Consider the following 7,093-nt stretch of genomic DNA (forward strand, 5'->3'; position numbering starts at 1 on the left):
AAGGAACCATCTTTGTGAATTTGAACATTCATTTTGAAAATTTCCTGAAGTAGACAGCCTTTGTTTCAGCTGCAAAATAAGAAAAAGAAAAACAAAAAACCTTGTAGAATCTTCTTCATATCAAATCTTTACATTCTACATCTTTACATGTAGAATTTCTTTGCATTAAATCATCTTTTAAATTTTTTATTCATAATACAATTCCACTAGTATATTAATACAATCTTTTTTAACAAGTTAGAAAACTAGGTTGCCTGAGGCACCCCTATAATTAAAGTGAAAAGAAGATAAAATCTTCATTTTGCTATCTTTACCTTTGCCTTTGTGATAGCAATACTAATGAACTTTACTATGTTTAGGGTGAAAAATTGATCTGAACCTTTCTGCATTTACTGCTGTGCTTTTTTTTCCCCTCTCCCCCTAAGGATTTGTGCGGTTTAATTGGCCATCAATTCTTTAATGATTATGGTAGCTACAGTAGAGAAACTGGTGTTTATCTTCATCATGCCCTGTGGACAGCACATTATGTTTATTTTTATACATAACTGCATTTCCATCATTTTGATAACATAGTCTAGCCAGTGGATGACAACCATCTTAGTGTCATTATTGATTTTAATCTTGAAATGCATATGTGAATTCTTGAAATGCACTACATTAAAATATATCTAATCCAAAAGTCATGCCACCGTGGCTTTAAACCACTGATGAAGTATCAGCTTCAACGTGCTGAAAGGAGACCAAACATTAAGTAGAACTTTTAGTGACCATTAATTGGGCTGTCTTCAGGCTGCTCAGAGTACTTTCTTTGAAGGTGTCAATTAGTATTTTGAATATTCTATGTGCAGTGTTTTAAGAACCATCTGACACTTCTGATTCTCATTTTGTAGCAATAAAATAATTATTTTTCCTTTTTTGTGATGATTCTCCTAAAATTATAGCATAGTAACATCTTTAGGTCACAAAATGGGTTGGTGAGGTGATGATGTTCATTTTTACTCCTTGTTGGTATCATTTCTTTTAATGTTTTCCTTTTAAGAAATATTAATAATCCATTCTATTGCTATGTCTTTAAACATTCAAATCAGTGAAATGTACAAAACCAGAAGTTCAAAGTTTTGGAAGTCTTTAGAAGTATAGCAGATCCGTTACATTTACATTTAGTTCTATATGGCAAAGTGCTTCTTGTATTAGTCTGTTCAGGGTGCTACAACAAAATGCCTTAGACTAGGTGGCCTGTAAACAACAGAAATTTATTTCTTACAGACCTGAGGCTGGGAAGTTCAAGATCAAGGCAGATTTTGTGTATGGTGAAGGCCCACTTCCTGGTTCATAGAGGGCCATTTTCTCTTCTCACTGTGACTCTGGGGTCTCTCTCTTTTTTTTTTTTTTTTTTTTTGTGGTACGCGGGCCTCTCACTGTTGTGGCTTCTCCCGTTGCGGAGCACAGGCTCCGGACGCGCAGGCTCAGCGGCCATGGCTCACAGGCCCAGCCGCTCCCCGGCATGTGGGATCTTCCCGGACCGGGGCACGAACCCATGTCCCCTGCATCGGCAGGCGGACTCTCAACCACTGCGCCACCAGGGAAGCCCCTTGGGGTCTCTTTTATAAGGATGCTAATCTCATGCATGAAGACTCCACCCTTATGACCTAATCACCTCCCAAAGGACCCATATCCTAATAGCATCACACTGGGATTAGGTTTCAACATAAAAATTTTAAGCAGATACAAAGAGTCTATGGAAGTTTCTCTGAATTTGATATAGGCTGAAGAGTAAGAATTCTAAAAAACAGTATGTCTCAGATAACTTTTTAAATTTTCTCTCTATTAATTATGGTAATATATCTGTCTACCTGGGACACATAGAAGGACTATGTTAAGTGAACTAATTAAATAAAAAATTAGTTTATTTGAGTCTTCATCCTGACTTGATAAGCTATTTTAGTACATTTTGGGCATAGAATAAAGGTCTCATTCTTTATATACAACCTGAGGTTTGTCATCATGCCCAGAGTTTCTTCACAGTATGTTTAAAATGTTGTGTTTCCTGGAAATCTGATAAGAATTAATTAATCTTTTCTGAAATGAATGAAGTCTTAATTGGATATAGGGTCCATGATCCATTCAGATAAAACTGTAATGTAGCTATGCATACATATCCAGGATCTTCAAGAAATTAGGTGACAAATCACTGAGAACCTTGCTAAATTTCTTATATCTGCTTCTCCTGATTAGCTCTCTACCCAATTTTCCAGGGTTGTCTTAATCTTGTCTTCACTTCTGTACTTTTTTTAACGTATTTTATTCTCAGTATTGATTTCAAACTTACTTTCCAGAGTCTTTTGTTCTTAGTTTCTTTCCTTTCCTCTTGTTTTCCTCTACAAATATCTATGTATATAAACGAAGTCAGAAAGTTAATAGTGACAATAAGTTAATAAGTCTAGGATATTAATATTTGGGGTTTAGGATAATTTAAACATCTGACTAAATATATAGTATTTGACTCCTTCTATGAGAGAAGGGTTCTCTAAGTATATGAGAAGCTAAATGTATCATAAATTAATTATAATATATACATAGGTGCTCTAAATCTGTGGTTTAAGTACTTGGCTTTTATATGCACTATGCTATTTTCAAATAATACATTCTTTCTAGGAGATGTGAAAACTTAAGAATTTGGTAGAAATTTTTCCAGTTTGCCTTGTCTATTTGAAAACATTAAGCCTACATTTTTAGAAGGTATTATACACCTCTGACTTCTTATTATTTCAAATTAAATGCATCCCAACTAAACAGAGTAATAATAAACTCTTAGTAGAGTTAACTATAGATTTATATACATATTATTATTCTAGAGAACTCCAGAGTAAGAGTAGATTAGCCAGTCATTTACAAAGATAACACACACAAAGGCACAAACACACACACATTTCTTATTAAGCTTTTTATTTTCTAGGTTGAAATTTTGGGAATGGCACTGTACATTTATGTTTATTTCTTTTCTTTTTTTCTTTTTAAGCTCCAGTGTTCTGTGCATCATCAAATTCCATTGCCTTTCCTTTGCAATGTCTTAATATTGATTCCATCTTTTTATCCACTTAGTAGACTTTTATGTAAGATCCTATTAACCATACATACCAGAACATACTAATAATTTTCTACATGGTTTCTTTTGTCTTGATTCACTTTCATTTCCAAGTTATATATTTGTTACCAAGCTTTATCTTCCCTTATGCCATCACACTGTGGATAAAGAAAAGCCTTGAATTAGTCTTGCATTCAAGGCTTTGCAATTCTTTGACATTTTGATTTTGTAATAAGAAAAATAGTAGATTTGATTCCAGTTCACTTATTTTCTGATACATGTATTCATACGGGAGAGTCTCATAAAGATCTGAACTTATATTCTCATGTGAAGGTAATATTTAATGACTTATTTTCCTAATATTAAATCTGATGGGCTAGTAAAAAAGTAAACCTTGAAGTACTGCATATATATTATGTATTTTTTAGTTTTACCTTTTTATACAAACCTTCCATTCTTGCCATACTTATCTACACCTTGAGTGTGTCCTCTCACTGAATACATTTTACCAGTTTCAGCAGTTGTGTAACTTCAACAAACTCTTTAAAGGCTAGACCAGCCCTATCCTCAGACCACCTTCAGACTATTTCCTTTATGGCCAACTTAATCATTTTTATCTTTTTCACTAGTATATAATAAATTATCTTTGGCTCTTACATTAAGAAAGTAGATTTGTTTCACACCTATTTGAATCTCCACTGCCTCCATATATTAACTATTCAAGAGTGTTTATTGATTATTTGTTTAATTATAATTCTTTTGCAAAACCTAATTTTGGATTTTTAATTTATTTTAAGTTCCAGAATTTTCCAAAGACTGATTTAAATAGAGACCTTCAATTTCTGATGATTGGTTTTGCTTTATGAGCTTTAGGTGGATAGTCCTATAGGGTAGACCAAGCTTCAGTCTATCCAATTTGTAAAGGCGGAGAATATCTCTTTACTCCATATGTAGATTGCTGACTGATTCATCTGTTACATGCAATAACCAAAATGAGGCTGGCCATTTCAGATCATTGATCTCACAAAGACAAATGGTTTTTAGAAACAGCTATTATTTGCCACTGTTGTTTCTTTTATCCAAGACTAGGGCAGAAATAATCAACAGTTGTTGATCTTGTTGTGTTATTGAAAATTTCCAACTTTTTCCTAACTTTTGACCCACTGAATGATCAGCAATTAAAAATTAAGCTGAAGGGCTTCCCTGGTGGCGCAGTGGTTGAGAGTCCGCCTGCCGATGCAGGGGACATGGGTTCGTGCCCTGGTCCGGGAAGATCCCACATGCCGCGGAGCGGCTGGGCCCGTGGACCATGGCCGCTGAGCCTGCGCGTCTGGAGCCTGTGCTCCGCAACGGGAGAGGCCACAGCAGTGAGAGGCCCACGTACCGCAGGAAAAAAAAAAAAAAAATTAAGCTGAATAAAATGAAAAGACTGAGAAAACTAGACTCCAAAAATATTTTGGTTCTCTAGAGCAAGAGAGTACTGTAACTTAGATAATGTTATGGTTAATAACGAGGAAAGCCTCAGTAAATACAGTTTCTGTCCTTCCAAATATGAAAAAACGAAGAAGAAGGAAGAGGAGGAAGGGGAATAGGGGGAGAGGTAAATGAAGGGGGAGCTACCTATGATGAAGAGTTTCAGAAGAAGATGAAAAATAGTCATCGTGATGCACTGATAAGCTTAGCAAATATTTATATTATCTTAAGTAATCCAAAATGTGTGCCTAAAGAAATGCTTTTATTTTGTTGATCCATGCATTTACCAAAATTAATTTCATGTGGGACATTTTTACTTTGTAAGAAATTTCATTAGTAATCAGTGGAACATGATTATCCCAAAATATATTTTCAAAAATTCTCTTTGAGCAATCATCCTCTTAAAAACAGGGGACGGACCAGCCTATTATTTGAAAATCTGCATTAGCAACATGTACGTGTACACAGCATAAGCATATAACATGTTAGCTTTCAACACCAAGGCCCCTGTAGAAAGCATCTGCATCTTGATTGGAGTGGAAGTCATATGGATCTCTATGTGTGACAAATCTGAACCTTACACTTTAAATTGGTTCATTAATCATATATAAATTTCATCTTAATAAAGTTCATTAAAATAAATCAAGACTGCTAACATCTTGCAAGTTAAACCTAACAAGACACTATTAAAATGTAAAGCAAAAAAAAATAAAAAAAATAAAATGTAAAGCAACATGTAAATACAAATCTAAGATTGGGTCCATCATCACTGGGGAACCTCATTGGATTCTATTTGAAGTTGGGGTCATGATGATATTAATATTTATAGATATCAAATGATGGAACAGACAGTCTTATAACACTCCATGCATATTAGCTCAACCGATGTTGTGACTATTACTATTACTTTACATTTTATATTTGAGAAAGATGAAACTATGAGAGATTAAATTGTTTGTTCAGCATCAAACAACATCTGAGTTGTGGAGCTGAGATTCACACCTGAATAGTTTGGTTGTACCATCTATGCTTCTAAAACACTACACTATATTACTACTATATACTTACCATTCCCAAGTAAACTACATTTCAGAGAATTTATATTGCACTAAATAATTCTGTAATGTCTAGTTAGCTTAATATTTCACAATAGAAAGGGATATTGTAGCTTGTTTTTCTCTTTTCTCATATCATGTTAGTTTTTTTTATTTCAAAACTGTATAGATATTCATTTTTAATACCTTGACAGTAGGCAGTACTGTGTATATATACACATCTATGGAGAAAAGTGTTCTTATAAGGGGTTGTGGTTGTTGAGTTCACTGTTTCGTAATACTCAGAATCTAAGCACAGTTACATCACATTCTTCACTAACATCAATTGTCCTGTTGTTAATATGTCAAAAAGTGTGATTTTAAACAAAGGGTCATTGTATTTGCTATTAAGCTTATTTTTTATCTTGGGTTACTTTCCTTTTCAGAGAGGACCCGAAGATCAAAACTTCAATGTATTGTGATGTGCGTACACAGCAAATAATGCAATTGCCACTTTTGATTTGTGGATCCTAACTCAAAATCATGTTATATTACTAGCCACTGACTATGTAAAGTCACAAAATTGTCCTTAGATAATAAAAATTTGTTTGATGAATATTCATACTAAAACATTATAGAAGTTTGAAATACATATCTGCCTGTTAACATAACTTGTAGCAGTTCAACCAACTATAATAAATGTTTATACTTTCAGTTTTACTTTCTTATGATCTTATGATTATTACATTGATTTAAAAGAAGAATGTACATGTTTGATAAGGACCTTTATTTTATCAAGACTGACTGCTACTAACAGACTATATATAGTTGTTAATGCAATTGTTGGACTATAATTAACCCCAGATATGAAAACCTCAGTTTCAATAAATAGACTTTAAAATGTCATTTAACTAATAAAATCATTCTAGATCTTCAAATAATAACCAAATTATAAACAGCCTCTAGATTCATACATGATTTTATTTATATCAAAAGCTGAGGCAGAACTGCTTATGCACATTTAAGGAATCAGAGGTCTAGGGTCGATTCCAAAACAGGGACTCTAGTGTCTAGTGCACATAATAATCAAACAGACTGAGGAGGAATGTGAGAAATCCCTAGGCAAGCAGGATCCAAGAAGACAGGGTAGCTATTATATCAAAACCCAGTCAAGCAGAAATTACTAGAATGCAGTATATTTACACATTATCTCTGGAAGAGCTAATCATGGGCACATCACTGCAAAATGTGACTCTAAGCCAGAACATTCAATGGATAACCCTGAAAAAGAGCCTCTAGACAAACTAACAGCTGCATAGTATGGATTTAAAAGTAGAACTGTCCATCTAGGCTTGTGCTTTTCTGTAGAAATCTAATCTACTTTTTATTCTCATTTGACATTTAAGACAGATAATGTATGAAAGATAATGTGGGTATATAATGTCATTTATGAGTGTCATTCATACCAGGGTAAAGAAAGTTGCAGAGTAAATCAACTATA

Source organism: Phocoena phocoena, chromosome 4, assembly GCF_963924675.1.
Source record: "Phocoena phocoena chromosome 4, mPhoPho1.1, whole genome shotgun sequence".
Lineage (NCBI taxonomy): Eukaryota > Metazoa > Chordata > Mammalia > Artiodactyla > Phocoenidae > Phocoena > Phocoena phocoena.